The sequence below is a fragment of the Mobula birostris genome, chromosome 7 (assembly GCF_030028105.1).
Source record: "Mobula birostris isolate sMobBir1 chromosome 7, sMobBir1.hap1, whole genome shotgun sequence".
Lineage (NCBI taxonomy): Eukaryota > Metazoa > Chordata > Chondrichthyes > Myliobatiformes > Myliobatidae > Mobula > Mobula birostris.
In genome coordinates this window covers 106,430,254-106,444,637 of record NC_092376.1, presented here as the reverse complement: position 1 = coordinate 106,444,637, position 14,384 = coordinate 106,430,254, and the positions used below count along the sequence as shown (strand labels likewise).

General features: G+C 42.7%; 1 long non-coding RNA gene across 1 annotated transcript in view; it reads right to left on the bottom strand.

Moving 5' to 3' along the window:
• LOC140200356 (uncharacterized) overlaps positions 1 to 13,822 on the bottom strand; it is a 70,820-nt gene extending 56,998 nt beyond the window's left edge. The window contains exon 1 of the long non-coding RNA XR_011886606.1: positions 13,543 to 13,822. This is a non-coding gene — a long non-coding RNA (uncharacterized lncRNA). The remainder of the gene's footprint in view (positions 1 to 13,542) is intronic.
• Positions 13,823 to 14,384: the final 562 nt, after the last annotated feature.

The window sequence follows — 14,384 nt, the reverse complement described above, 5'->3', positions numbered from 1 at the left end:
AACTTATAGCAATTGGAAATGGAGATGGGTGTGGCATTGGTATGGGCTGAAAATCGACTAACCTGGGGTCACAGCCTCAAGAAAAGTAGGATAGATAACAGCGGAATTCTTCACTCAGAGGAGGAATTCTCCACTAGACGAGACCAAGTTGTAGGATATATTTAAGAAAGTGTCGATTTCTAGACACAAGAGGCACTAAAGACCATTGGAAGAGCTATTAAGATAAGACATCAGCCATAATTGAAGAACAAAGTAGATTCAGAAGAACAAATGCCCCCTTCCTGCTCCTAATTTTTTGTGTATTTTACAAAAAAGTATGTAAAAACAATATTAAAGAAACACTTATCATTTTAATTGATTGGAAGCAAAAATGTAAGTTGTTAAAGCTCTTGCCAAAAAAGGGGAAAATAATTGTAGATCATTGTACAGAAATTTATTTTATGAAGCTGCTATAATTTGCATTGCATTGACAGAGCAACATGCTTGGTGTCCATAGCAACCTTCATGTAAAAATTTACTTTCTTTGGAGCTGAAATATAGCCCTTGTATTGTGATTCAAATACAATTATATTCAATCGTGTACATGGGACTAGAACTATTGACAATTTAATTCCTAGTTGATTAAACCTCCTGTGTTTTATAATTTATAAGAAGGAAATGAATATTTTCAGAACATATTACCCACTGCACAATATTCTCAGAGGTTTATACTAAGTATTCCATCTGGGACTATATTCAAATGAACACAGTCACACAGATTTTGAGACATTTCTTCTTTTCCCCACAGTTTCTTTGTCCATTCATGAAAATGGTCCCTCTAGGACACCTTTCTCATTGGTAGAAAGAAAAATGACTTTTTTTTTGCCTTACACAGAGAGTGGTTGATATCTAGAACATTCTGCCAGTGGAGATGGTAGTTTCAGACGCAATCCCTGCCAGTAGAGGTGGGTATCTCAGATACAATCCCTGCCAGAGGAGGTGGTAGTCTTAGGTGCAATCCCTGTCAGAGGAGGTGGGGATCTCAGATACAATCACTGCCAGTGGATATGGATGTCTCAGATGCAATTCCTGCCAGTGGAGGTGGTTGTCTCATATTCAATTACTGCCAGTGGAGATGGATGTCTCAGATGCAATCCCTGCCAGAGGAGGTGGATGTCTCAGGTATGATCCCTGCCAGTGGTGGTGGGTGTCTCAGATTCAATCACTGCCAGTGGAGGTGGGTGTCTCAGATTCAATTATTGCCAGTGGAGGTGGGTTTCTCAGATGCAATCCCTACCATTGGCGGTGGGTGTCTCAGATGCAATCCCTGTCAGAGGAGGTGGGGGTCTCAGATACAATCACTGCCAGTGGAGATGGATGTCTCAGATACAATCGTTGCCAGTAGAGATGGGTTTCTCAGATGCAATCCCTGCCTGAGGAGGTGGGTGTCTCAGATTCAATCCCTGCCAGTGGATGCGGGTGTCTCAGATGCAAACCCTAGGCACTTGAATGGGCACGATGTAGATGGATCCCGACCTAATGTGGGCAGTGTGGATGAATCAGAATCAGAATCATGTGTAATATCACTGCCAGATGCCATGAAATTTGTTAACTGTATGGCAGCAGTACAATTTAGTGGAAGTCAGGAAGTATTTATCATACAAAGAGTAGTAGCAATCTGAAGATCACTGCCCCCCCCCCACTCCCACAGTGCGGCAGACTTTGAGGTTTGAATGGAATCTTCAAAGATTAGGCCAGCAGATTGTTCTCAATAAAGGGCACTGAGTGAAATGTGATATTGAAGTTGAGGTTATTCACGTCCTAATACGTGACTAACAAGATGACAAAATATTCTAGAACAGGGGAGGCTGAGATTGCATGAGCAGAAATTCTGTTGGCACACAGAATGCAGTGCCACCCCTTGATTCTTCATATCCTGCCCATAATAGCAAGGTATATAATGATTATCTTTACTGCCAAATGAAGCAGAAAATTATTTTTTAAACCCCAAGGACAATGAGACGTTTTCACAGAAAATATCTTACTCCAGTTTGGAGCCAGCTAGATGGTTGTAAGCACAATGATGTTGGATGATATGCTTTGAAATCTTTGCAGATATGGTGCACACATCAGTATTTGGTTAGTAAACAGTTGCAATAACAATCCCATTTTGAAATTATTTTACTTTTAAATTATCTTGCAGTAATATTAATAATTTTGACCATGTTTTCTAAAATGCTTCATTTATTTCAATTTTTCTCTGTTACACTTTTATTAATAGTAAAACAGGACTCATTCTTTTTCTTAAAAGGAAGTCCATAATTATTGTTACTAATTCAGTAATTAATGGTTATCTCTGCTCAAAGTTACCAGGGAACAAGAGAGAATTTTTTAGAAGATTATCGCCAACTTGGTTACATGCTTTCTAGAAAGCCAGTCATACATAATCTAGAGAGAATGTGCCCAGCTCCTCTTGTTAGTCCTTCTAGAATGTGAATATTGGCATGCTCTTTGAAATTCAACCCTCTGAGGAAAGGTGCAGCTTTACAAAAGATACTGTAATTACTATGCTTCAAAAAGCATCTAGTCCAGGCATGTTACAGGTTAGTGCCTCAGAAAAGCCATCTGCACGGTGTCACATCACATATTCTAAGGAAGTACAGTACAGGTGAAAAACACCGTAAATCCACCTCTTGTGTTGTCTTTTTAAATATTCTCAGAGCAGGTTATGGTAGAGTGGGACACAGAGTAAAGCTCTTTCTTTTTTCTCTCTTTAATACAGGTTTTTGGGAATGTTTTCATCCATTCCAGTTCTGCAGGTCCATTTCTGTGATGGGTTTCGCGTTGGGTAGGGCAAGAGGTGCCTAGTGCAGTGGACGGATGGTGGTGCATTATTTCAGTTGCTTATGCTGGCCTCCTGTGTGGTCTCCACAGATGGATTCAATACTCACAGAGCAGTCCCAAATACACCTGAGTGGTCATGGACTAGGGATTCTGGAAAGTCAGTGGGAATGTTGTACTATGGTACAAATCTCTTCTAGTGAAAGGGCTTTGGAAAAGAGTGTCTGATCCTGGAGTGTGGTGTGCAGAGCATACAATGTCATTAGCACCACAGAGTCAACTGAGTGTAATTAGGCCTCTGTGCTGGGGATGTTTCCTGAGATAGGAATGCTGACATTGGCTGGCTTATACTGCCAACCGATTTTATGAATATATTGTGCATCCTGCATTGATGGTATTTCCCATGCTTTGAGATTCCTGTTATAACATGTGGAAGGATAAAGGTAACTGCTGCTCATTGGAATAATTTTGTGCTGGGTTTAACCCTATCAAATATCCCAGGACAAATACAGTACACTTTGATGCTGATTAAAACTACTTTCCTACTGTCCCGTCAATCACTCTTAACTGTGCTATGGTACAAATTATATACACTTATAAAGTCATCTCTGCACTATCCCATCAAACACTTTCAGGCAGAGTTCCAGTGAAGAGTCTTTGACCTGAAAAGATTAAAGACCTTTCTCATAGAGACTGCTGGAGTTTTGATTCTCCATCACTACAATTTTCTGTGATTGACTGCAGTTTTCAGTGGCACTCAAATGGACTCAGGGCTTCAAGCCGTGGTATCACCGGTTTACAGCCACCTGGAGAGAGCCTTCAGAGCTGATGCGTTCCACACTGTCCAGGCTGGAGTTGATGCTGCCCCCGCAGTGTTCCATCGGTGAAGACAAGCTCTACCATGGTTGGCTCTAGAATGATGGATCGAGTTTGGACTCTTTTATTACATGGGTGTGATACTAATATGTGCTTGCTATCTTGTACAGGCTGTGTGTGATTATTGCTACTGCATTTTGCAATTTGGCCCAGAGTAATGCTATCTTGTTTGGCTCTATTCATGAGCATTCATGTATGGTAAAATGATAATTAAACTTGAATTGAATTGAATCAAATTTTTTTTCTGACTTTGGTAGGACCAACCAGGTTTTACACAGTGAATGGTAAAGCATGAGGAATGTGGTAGAACAAATGGATCTGGGAATACAGATGCATAATTCATTGAAAGTGGCATCACAGTTAGGTAGTGTCATAAAGAAAGCTTTTGGCACAGTGGCCTTCATAAATCAATGCACCGAATATAAAAGATGGGATGTTATCTTGAAGTTGTTTAAGATGTTGGTGAGGCTTAATTTGGAGTATTGTGTGCAGTTTTGATCACCTACCTACATGAAAGATGTAAACAAGGTAGAAAGAGTGCTGAGAAAATTTATGAGGATGTTGCTGGGTCAGAAGGACCTGAGTTATAAGGAAAGACTGAATAAGTTAGGACTTTATTCCTAGGAATGGGAAACTTCTTCACTCAGAGGGCTCTGAGAGTGTGGAATAAGTTGCCAGCACAAGAGGTGCATGAGAGCTGATTTCAATGTTTAAGAGAAATTTGGTTAGGTATGTGGACATTAGGGATATGTGGGGGCAATAGTCCTGCAATATTCGGACATTGTTGGTTTCAGCGCTGTGTTCCTTTTTGGTATTGTACATTCTTACAAATTTAGCACCTAGCTCACAGGTATGATCTCTCAAACTCTTCAAGGGACATACCACAATCCAAGAGCACTCTTCCAGCTACTGGGAGTTGCTTCCACTAAATGAGAGGCATGAGAAAAATGAGGAAGGCAGGAGATATGGGTTCCATGGAATTGCTCTTTGTGCTCTTGGTAGGAAGTTGCAAGGGCAGTCTATATAAAGCAGACTGCAGTCTCTAGAAGCATACGCATCAGGGAAGTTTGTGATTCAGTTAAATCTCGGTGCTCTCTTTACCTCTGGGGCTGAAATTAACGTAAATGAAGCTTTCTTCCTTCAGTTTGGAGTTTTGGTGCAAAGTGTGAGCTGTGTGGAGATCAGAAACATAGAAAATAGGTGCAGGAGTAGGCCATTCGGCCCTTCGAGCCTGCACCGCCATTCAGTATGATCATGGCTGATCATCCAACTCAGAACCCCGCCCCAGCCTTCCCTCCATACCCCCTGATCCCTTTAGCCATAAGGGCCATATCTAACTCCCTCTTAAATATAGCCAATGAACTGGCCTCAACTGTTTCCTGTGGCAGAGAATTCCACAGATTCACCACTCTCTGTGTGAAGAAGTTTTTCCTAATCTCAGTCCTAAAAGGCTTCCCCTTTATCCTCAAACTGTGACCCCCCGTTCTGGACTTCCCCAACATCGGGAACAATCTTCCTGCATCTAGCCTGTCCAATCCCTTTAGGATTTTATACGTTTCAATCAGATCCTCCCTCAATCTTCTAAATTCCAACGAGTACAAGCCTAGTTCATCCAGTCTTTCATCATATGAAAGTCCTGCCATCCCAGGAATCAATCTGGTGAACCTTCTTTGTACTCCCTCTATGGCAAGGATGTCTTTCCTCAGATTAGGGGACCAAAACTGCACACAATACTCCAGGTGTGGTCTCACCAAGGCCTTGTACAACTGCAGTAGTACCTCCCTGCTCCTGTACTCGAATCCTCTTGCTATAAGTGCCAGCATACCATTCGCCTTTTTTACCGCCTGCTGTACCTGCATGCCCACTTTCAATGACTGGTGTATAATGACACCCAGGGTCAGCAAACTAGAACTGTCATGAGGATTTGAATGTAAATGTAACCACAATTATAACTTTCTTGGATAAAGCAAATATGAGACTACATTTGAGATCATTGCAGGCCAAGGTCTTCAAGAATAATAGATTTGTGTCGAGTGCTGGCCTTTAAAGAAGAATTGTTCCACAAGAAACAGGTTAGTTTGAGTGTTCTTTTCGGTGAATAACTGACAATTATATTTTTTTCAGATGGGACTGAATATCTCAATGCATCTATATTCTGTGTTGATGCTACTTTATGATGAAGTTTTATACAAGAAATAAAGTGGAGAAGAAAAAAATCCTGCCAAAGAACTCAAAGATACATTTCTCACTGAAATTCTCAGAAAAATGCACAGAATTTACCCGTTCTGTTTAGAATGATTTTTATCAGAAGTAGATAGAGTCATCAGAAAGGAAATAGACCTTTGGCCCAGCAAATCCATACTAACCATCAATAACCCATTTTCTCTAATCCTATACTAATCTCATTGTATTCCCCTCACAGTTCCAGCAACTCGCCCCCAATTTATTCCTCTCAGCTACACAAAAGAGGTGATTTACCTTGACAGTCTGACCCTGACCTATAGCCTCAGATTTATCTTGTGTGGCACAGAGCACAGCCTGGAATTTGAGGATTTAACATATTGCTGAAAAGTAGCCAAAATAAAAAGGAAAAATAATATTGAAGTCTCTTCATGAATTCTTTTAAAACTATTTATTGTTTTGACTTACATTTGGCATATATTAAGTCTGGCACGAGCTCCCAAATCCTCAAGACCTACGGGGGCACCACTGAGAGCATCCTGACTGGCTGTATCGCCACCTGGTACAGGAACTGCACCAACCTTGATCGCTGGGTACTGCAGAAAGTAGTACGGACAGCCCAGCACATCTGTGGATGTGAACCTCCCTCCACTGCGGACATTTACAGTAGAAGGTGCAGGAAGAAGGCCAGGAAGACCATCGGGGACACCAGTCACCCCACCCATAAACTGTTCCAGCTGCTTCCGTCTGGCAAATGGCACTGCAGCATAAAAGCCAGGACCAACAGGGTATGGGACAGCTTCTTTCTACAAGCCATTAGTCTTATTGATTCACATGTCTGTACATTGCGACAGAGTCATAACGTAAAGATTTTTATTTCCTATGGGATGGATGTAAGATTTAAATAAATTCAAATTCAAATCCTCTGTGGTAAAATAAAAGCTGTTTCGTTGACAGATATTTCCTAATAGGGTTCAATGTTCTACTTAGTCTGGTAATAATAGCCTTCAAACATGTTATTACCAAGTGTGGAAATTGTTTTTATTGTCCGTGATACACCCCAGGGAGAAATGTGGCTGTGGAAGGGTGGGAGGGTAGTGAACAGTTTTCTAATTTGTTACCCGTTCTGAATATGCATGTACATGGGATGTGAGGCAAATCCACATGTTCACAGGGAGAATATAGAGACTCTGCATATACAGCACCAAAACTGTAAGTCAGTGGCTCTAGTAGCTCTGTTATTGCTTTGACCTCTGTTTGAGTGGGGGTGATTTAACAATCTCATCCAGTCCCCCTATGGGCAGTGGAAGCAATTATTCTAGGGCTTATTCTCCTCATCACTATTTTATCTAGTTTCTGTTGCTACATTATAAGAAAGATATAATTAAACTGAAAAAAAACAGCTAAAATTTACATGAATGCTGCCAAAACTTAAGGGCATGAGTTTATAAGGAGAGGTTGGGCAGGCTATCTCTTTATCCCTTGAAACATAGGAGATTGAGGAGTGATTTTCTAGAGGTATGTAAAAGCATGAGGGGCATAGAAAGATGGGTGGCACTGTATCATAGTGGTTAGCACAATGCTTTACAGTACCAGTGACATGAGTTCAATTCCCACTGCTGCCTGCACAGAGTTTGTATGTTCTCCCCGTAACTGTGTGAATTTCCTCCAGGTGCTCCAATTTCCTCCCACAGTATGAGGACCTACCAGTTAGTAGGTAAATTGGTTATTGTAAGTTGTCCCATGTTAAGCCAAGGATTAAATCGACGAATTGCTGGGAGGCATGGCTCAAGGTGCTGGAAAGGGCTATTCCATGCTGTATCTCAATCAATCAATAAATAGATAGATAGTGAATGCACATAGTCTTTTTCTCAAGAAAGGGAAGCATCATACCTCACAGGTCTGTGGACTCTCAGGGTCCACAAACCCTGATTTACAAACTCAGACTTACCCAGTTCAGGTGAGGGATATGATTTCTACAGTTTCCCCATGCAAGGAGAGGCCAAAGTCAAACTTAGCATGACAAACCTCTAAACCAATTCCTACTGCTAAATGGGTTAACACAAAATTGAGGAAGCCCTGTTATTGTCTGAAAGGTATCATATCTAGCAAGCAGAGAGGATTCAATAATCTGTCAATTATGCTTAGTGATCACTTGTGACTGCAATGATTTTATGCACATAATTTGTGCATTATGCATATAACGGAACTGTCCTCCATTCATAGAAGAATTTGGTCTGTTTTTAATTGGAGGGGTTCTGTAGTTGATTTCTCATCTATTCTTTAAATCAAGATGGTGAAGGAACTAATCAAATTGGAGGCTCATCCAGATGCAGCAACTACTTTGTCTCTGTGTGTAATACTTCATCTATCTCCTTGGTCCCCATTATTATTTTTCTGGTCTCATTTTCTGATGGTCCTATGTCCACTCTCATTTCTCTTTTATTTTTTACATACTTGAAAAAGCTTTTACAATCCATTTTGATATTGTTTGCTAGCTTGCTTTCATATTACATTTTTTCTCTCCTAATGATTCTTTTAGTAGCTCTCTGTAGGGTTTTAAAAGCTTCCCAATCCTCTGTTTTCCCAATAATTTTTGCTTTTATATTAGCTTTGACTTCCCTTGTCAGCCATGGTTGTAATATTTTGCCATTTGAGTATTTATTTGATTTTGGAATGCATCTATCCTGCACCTTCCTCATTTTCCCAGAAACTCGCACCATTTATTTCTACTCTGCTGTCATCTCCTTCCAGTTTGCTTTGGCCAACTCCTCTCTCATACCACTGTAATTTCCTTTACTCCACTGAAATACTGCTACATCAGACTTTGCTTTCTCCCTGTCAAGTTTCAAGTTGTACTCAAACATATTATGATCACAGCCTCCTAAGGGTTATTTTATCTTTGGCTCCCTAATCATCTCTGGTTCATTACATAACACCCAATCCAGTATAGCTGACTCCCTAGTGTGCTCAACAACCTGTTCTAAAAAGCCATCTCATAGATGTTCAACAAACTCACTGTCTTAAGATCCATTACGAGCCTGATTTTCCCAATCGACCTGCATGTTGAAATCTCCCATGACTATCATAACATTGCCCTTTTGACATGCCTTTTTCATTTCCTGTTGTAATCTGAGGCACATCAGGCAGGGAATTCAGAGGATTACAGACTGGAAGTCTACCCTGCATGTCAGTGAGCAGGACACCTCACTCCCTGACTGGCTGAATGTTTTTACACCCAGTTTGATGCACAGAACAAGTGCTGGCAAAGAAGACACTTCTCTCCTCAGGGGAGCAGACACTCCATCTGGCTGAAGCTGAGGTGAGGAAGGCCCTGGCCAGGATCACCCCATGCAAGGTTGTGAGGCCCAATCATATACCAGGTTTACTTCTGAAAGACTGTGCAGCCCAGCTAACTGAAGAGCTGAAGGATATATTCAACATCTCTTTGGAACAGTCCATTGCCCTCTAGGTTGTCAAGGCAGTAACCTGTGCCAAAGGAGATGGCGGTAACCTGCCTAGATGACTATCATTCTGTGACATTCATATAGAAACATAGAAAATAGGTGCAGGAGTAGGCCATTCAGCCCTTTGAGCCTGCACCGCCATTCAGCATGATCATGGCTGATCATCCAACTCAGAACCCTGTACTTTCCTTCTCTCCATACGCCCTGATCCCTTTAGCCACAAGGGCCATATATAACTCCCCTTAAATATAACCAATGAACTGGCCTCAACTATTTCCTGTGGCAGAGAATTACAGAGATTCACCACTCTCTGTGTGAAGAAGTTCTTCCTCATCTTGGTCCTAAAAGGCTTCCCCTTTATCTTTAAACTGTGACCCCTCACTCTGAATCGGGAACAATCTTCCTGCCTCTACCCTGCCCAATCCCTTCAGAATTTTATAAGTTTCAATAAAATCCCCCCTCAATCTTCTAAATTCCAGAGAGTATAAGCCTAGTCGATCCAGTCTTTCATCATATGAAAGTCCTGCCATCCCAGGAGTCAATCTGGTGAACCTTCTTTGTACTTCCTCTATGGCAAGAATGTCTTTCCTCAGATTAGGGGACCAAAACTGCACACAATACTCCAAGTGTGATCTCACCAAGGCCTTGTACAACTGCAGTAGTACCTCCCTGCTCCTGTACTCGAATCCTCTTGCTATGAATGCCAGCATACCATTTGCCTTTTTCACCACCTGTTGTACCTGCATGCCCACTTTCAATGACTGGTGTATAATGACACCCAGGTCTCATTGCACCTTCCCTTTTCCTAATCGGCCATCATTCAGATAATAATCTGTTTTCCTGTTCTTGCCACCAAAGTGGATAACCTCACATTTGTCCACATTAAATTGCATCTGCCATGAATTTGCCCACTCACCCAACCTATCCAAGTCACTCTGCATCCTGTTAGCACCCTCCTCACAGCTAACACTGCCACCCAGCTTCGTGTCATCTGCAAACTTGGAGATGCTGCATTTAATTCCCTCATCTAAGTCATTAATATATATTGTAAACAACTGGGATCCTAGCACTGAGCCTTGCGGTACCCCACTAGTCACTGCCTGCCATGCTGAAAAGGTCCCGTTTATTCCCACTCTTTGCTTCCTGTCTGCTAACCAATTCTCTATCCACATCAATACCATACCCCCAATACCGTGTGCTTTAAGTTTGCACACTAATCTCCTGTGAGGGACCTTGTCAAAAGCCTTTTGAAAATCCAGATATACAACATCCACTGGTTCTCCCCTATCCACTCTACTAGTTACATCCTCAAAAAATTCTATGAGATTCATCAGACATGATTTTCCTTTCACAAATCCATGCTGACTTTGTCCGATGATTTCACTGCTTTCCAAATGTGCTGTTATCACATCTTTGATAACTGACTCTAGCATTTTCCCCACCACCGATGTTAGGCTAACCAGTCTATAATTCCTGGTTTCTCTCTCCCTCCTTTTTTAAAAAGCGGGGTTACATTAGCCACCCTCCAATCCTCAGGAACTAATCCAGAATCTAAAGAGTTTTGAAAAATTATCACTAATACATCCATTATTTCTTGGGCTACTTCCTTAAGCACTCTGGGATACAGACCATCTGGCCCTGAGGATTTATCTGCCTTTAATCCCTTCAATTTACCTAACACCACTTCCCTACTAACATGTATTTCCCTCAGTTCCTCCATCTCACTAGACCCTCGGTCCCTTACTATTTCTGGAAGATTATTTATGTCCTCCTTAGTGAAGACAGAACCAAAGTAGTTATTCAATTGGTCTGCCATGTCCTTGTTCCCCATGATCAATTCACCTGTTTCTGACTGTAAGGGACCTACTTTTGTCTTAACCAATCTTTTTCTTTTTACATATCTATAAAAGCTTTTACAGTCAGTTTTTATGTTCCCTGCCAGCTTTCTCTCATAATCTTTTTTCCCTTTCCTAATTAAGCCCTTTGTCATCCTCTGCTGGACTCTGAATTTCTCCCAGTCCTCAGGTGTGCCACTTTTTCTGGCTAATTTGTATGTTTCTTCTTTGGAATTGATACTATCCCTAATTTCCCTTGTCAGCCACGTGTGCACTACCTTCCCTGGTTTATTCTTTTGCCAAACTGGGATGAACAATTGTTGTAGTTCTTCCATGCAATCTTTTAATGCTTGCCATTGCATATCCACCGTCAAACCTTTAAGTAACATTTGCCAGTCTATCTTCACGTCTTCTTCGCGTATCTAATTCACGTCTCATACCCTCAAAGTTACCCTTCTTTAAGTTCAGAACCTTTGTTTCTGAATTAACTATGTCACTCTCCATCTTAATGAAGAATTCCACCATATTATGGTCACTCTTACCCAAGGGGCCTTGCACGACAAGATTGCTAACTAACCCTTCCTCATTTCTCAATACCCGGGCTAGAATGGCCTGCTCTCTAGTTGGTTCCACGACATGTTGGTTCAGAAAACCATCCCGCATACATTCCAAGAAATCTTCTTCCTCAGCACTCTTACCAATTTGGTTCACCCAATCTATATGTAGATTGAAGTCACCCATTATAACTGCTGTTCCTTTATTGTTCGCATTTCTAGTTTCCTGTTTAATGCCATTCTCAACCTCATTACTACTGTTAGGTGGCTTGTACACAACTCCCACCAGTGTTTTCTACCCCTTAGTGTTATGTAGCTCTACCCATATCGATTCCACATCCTCCCGGCTAATGTCCTTCCTTTTTATTGCATTAATCTCCTCTCTAACCAGCAATGCTACCCCACCTCCTCTTCTTTCATGTCTATCCCTCCTGAACATTGAATATCCCTGAACGTTGAGCTCCCATCCTTGGTCACCCTGGAGCCATGTCTCTGTGATCCCAACTATATCATATTCATTAATAACAATCTGCACTTTCAAGTCATCCACCTTGTTACGAATGCTCCTTGCATTGACACACAAAGCCTTCAGGCTCGATTTTACAACACTCTTAGCCCTTCTACAATTATGTTGAAAAGTGGCCCTTTTTGATTTTTGCCCTGGATTTGCCGGCCTGCCACTTCTACTTTTCACCTTACTACATTTTGCTTCTACCCTCATTTTACACCCCTCTGTCTCTCAGCACTTGTTCCCATCCCTCCGCCACATTAGTTTAAATTCTCCTGAGCAACAGTAGCAAATGCTCCCCCTAGGACATTGGTTCCAGTCCAGCCCAGGTGCAGACCATCCTGTTTGTACCGGTCTTACTTCCTCCAGAACTGGTTCCAATGCCCCAGAAGTTTGAATCCCTCCCCCTTGCACCATTTTTCAAGCCACGTATTCATCTGATACATCCTCCTATTTCTACTCTGACTAGCATGTAGCACTGGAAGTAATCCAAAGATTATTAACTTCGTGGTCCTACTTTTTAGTTTATCTCCTAACTCCCTAAATTCACCTTGTTGGACCTCATCCTGTTTTTTACATATATCGATGTGCACCACAACCACTGGCTGTTCACCCTCCCACTCCAGAATGCCCTGCAGCCGCTCAGTGACATCCTTGACTCTTGCACCAGGGAGGCAACATACCCTCCTGGAGTCTCACTTACGGCCGCAGAAACGCCTATCTATTCCCCTTACGATCAAATCTCCTATCACTATAGCTCTCCCACTCCTTTTCCTTCCCTCCTGTGCCGCAGAGCCACCCATGGTGCCATGAACTCGGCTGATGCTGCCTTCCCCTGATGAGACATCTCCCCATAACAGTATCCAAAACAGTATATCTGTTTAGGAGGGAGATGGCCTCAGGGGACTCCTGCACTACCTGCCCACTGCTACGTTGTCTAGTGGCCACCCATTCCCTTTCTGTCTGTGTAGGCTTTACCTGTGGTGTGGCCAACTCACTGAACGTGGTATTCACGACTTGTGTGTCAAGCATTGCAAATGCTCCAGTATGAATCCAGTCGCAGCTCCAGCCGCTCAATGCGGTCTGCCAGAAACTGAAGATGGACACATTTCCTGCACACATAGTCAACAGGGACACTGGAAGTATCCCTGATTTCCCACATGCTGCAGGATTGACAAACCACGGGGCCAATCTCAGTTGTCATGACCTACTCAATACGCTACAGCCTCGCCGCCTTCCTTGCCTCAAATAAAATACCGCTGCAGACCATTCTCCTTTGAAAGGAACTTACCCGGCCTTACCTCACTTGGAGTGAAGCTCGTCCTCAGCCTCTCCTCGCTGAAGCCTCTCGAGACAAAGCTTTCCTACTCTGTCTCCCTCTACTCTGTCGCCCGCTACAACATCGCCCGCTCCGTCAAACTGCTCTCTTTTAAATACTCCAGCTGCCTCATGGGCCGACTTACATGCGCTTCCGCAGTCCTGACCCGTTCAACCACCGGGAAAAGTGCGTCAACCATCAAACATTATGAAATGCTTTGAGTGGCTGGTGTGACAAAAAAAAAGCCAGTTATCAGAAGATTGATGCTGATAAGAGGACAATGGGGGAACCTTCAGAGATGTTAATGAGAGACGAGAGGGATTAACGGAAAGGAGACACAGTTCCGAGTATTGTCAGAGACCGGGGCTTTGAACTCTGAACTGTTTGAAGTGTGATGGACGGGCAATGCCCCAGCAGGAAGATTAAAAGGGAAAGGTTCGCTAAGGCAAGAGACACACGACTCCACGAGGTAACGAGACCCTGAAAGCGGTGTGCCCCCTCCCACTAGTTAGTGGGAGTTTTTGGAGGTCTGGTGGCGGGACCAGCCATAGACGCACAGGGTAGAAAGGTACGGATCGGCAGGAACCTGGTGTGTGTGTCCACCCTTGCCTGGGTGCCAGGTTCACTGCAGAAGAACGATCGTATCTGGAACGGAGGGGTCACAGTCGGTGACCTCAGACGACATTACAAAGGGCTCGCCCGAAAGCTGACTGAGAGGAATATCGAAGGTCTGTTTGGAATCCGATTTGAATATTTATTCATTCTCTCTCCCCCCCCCCCCGCCGCCCCCAACGGCACAACAGTGATTACTGTGAACTGAACTGA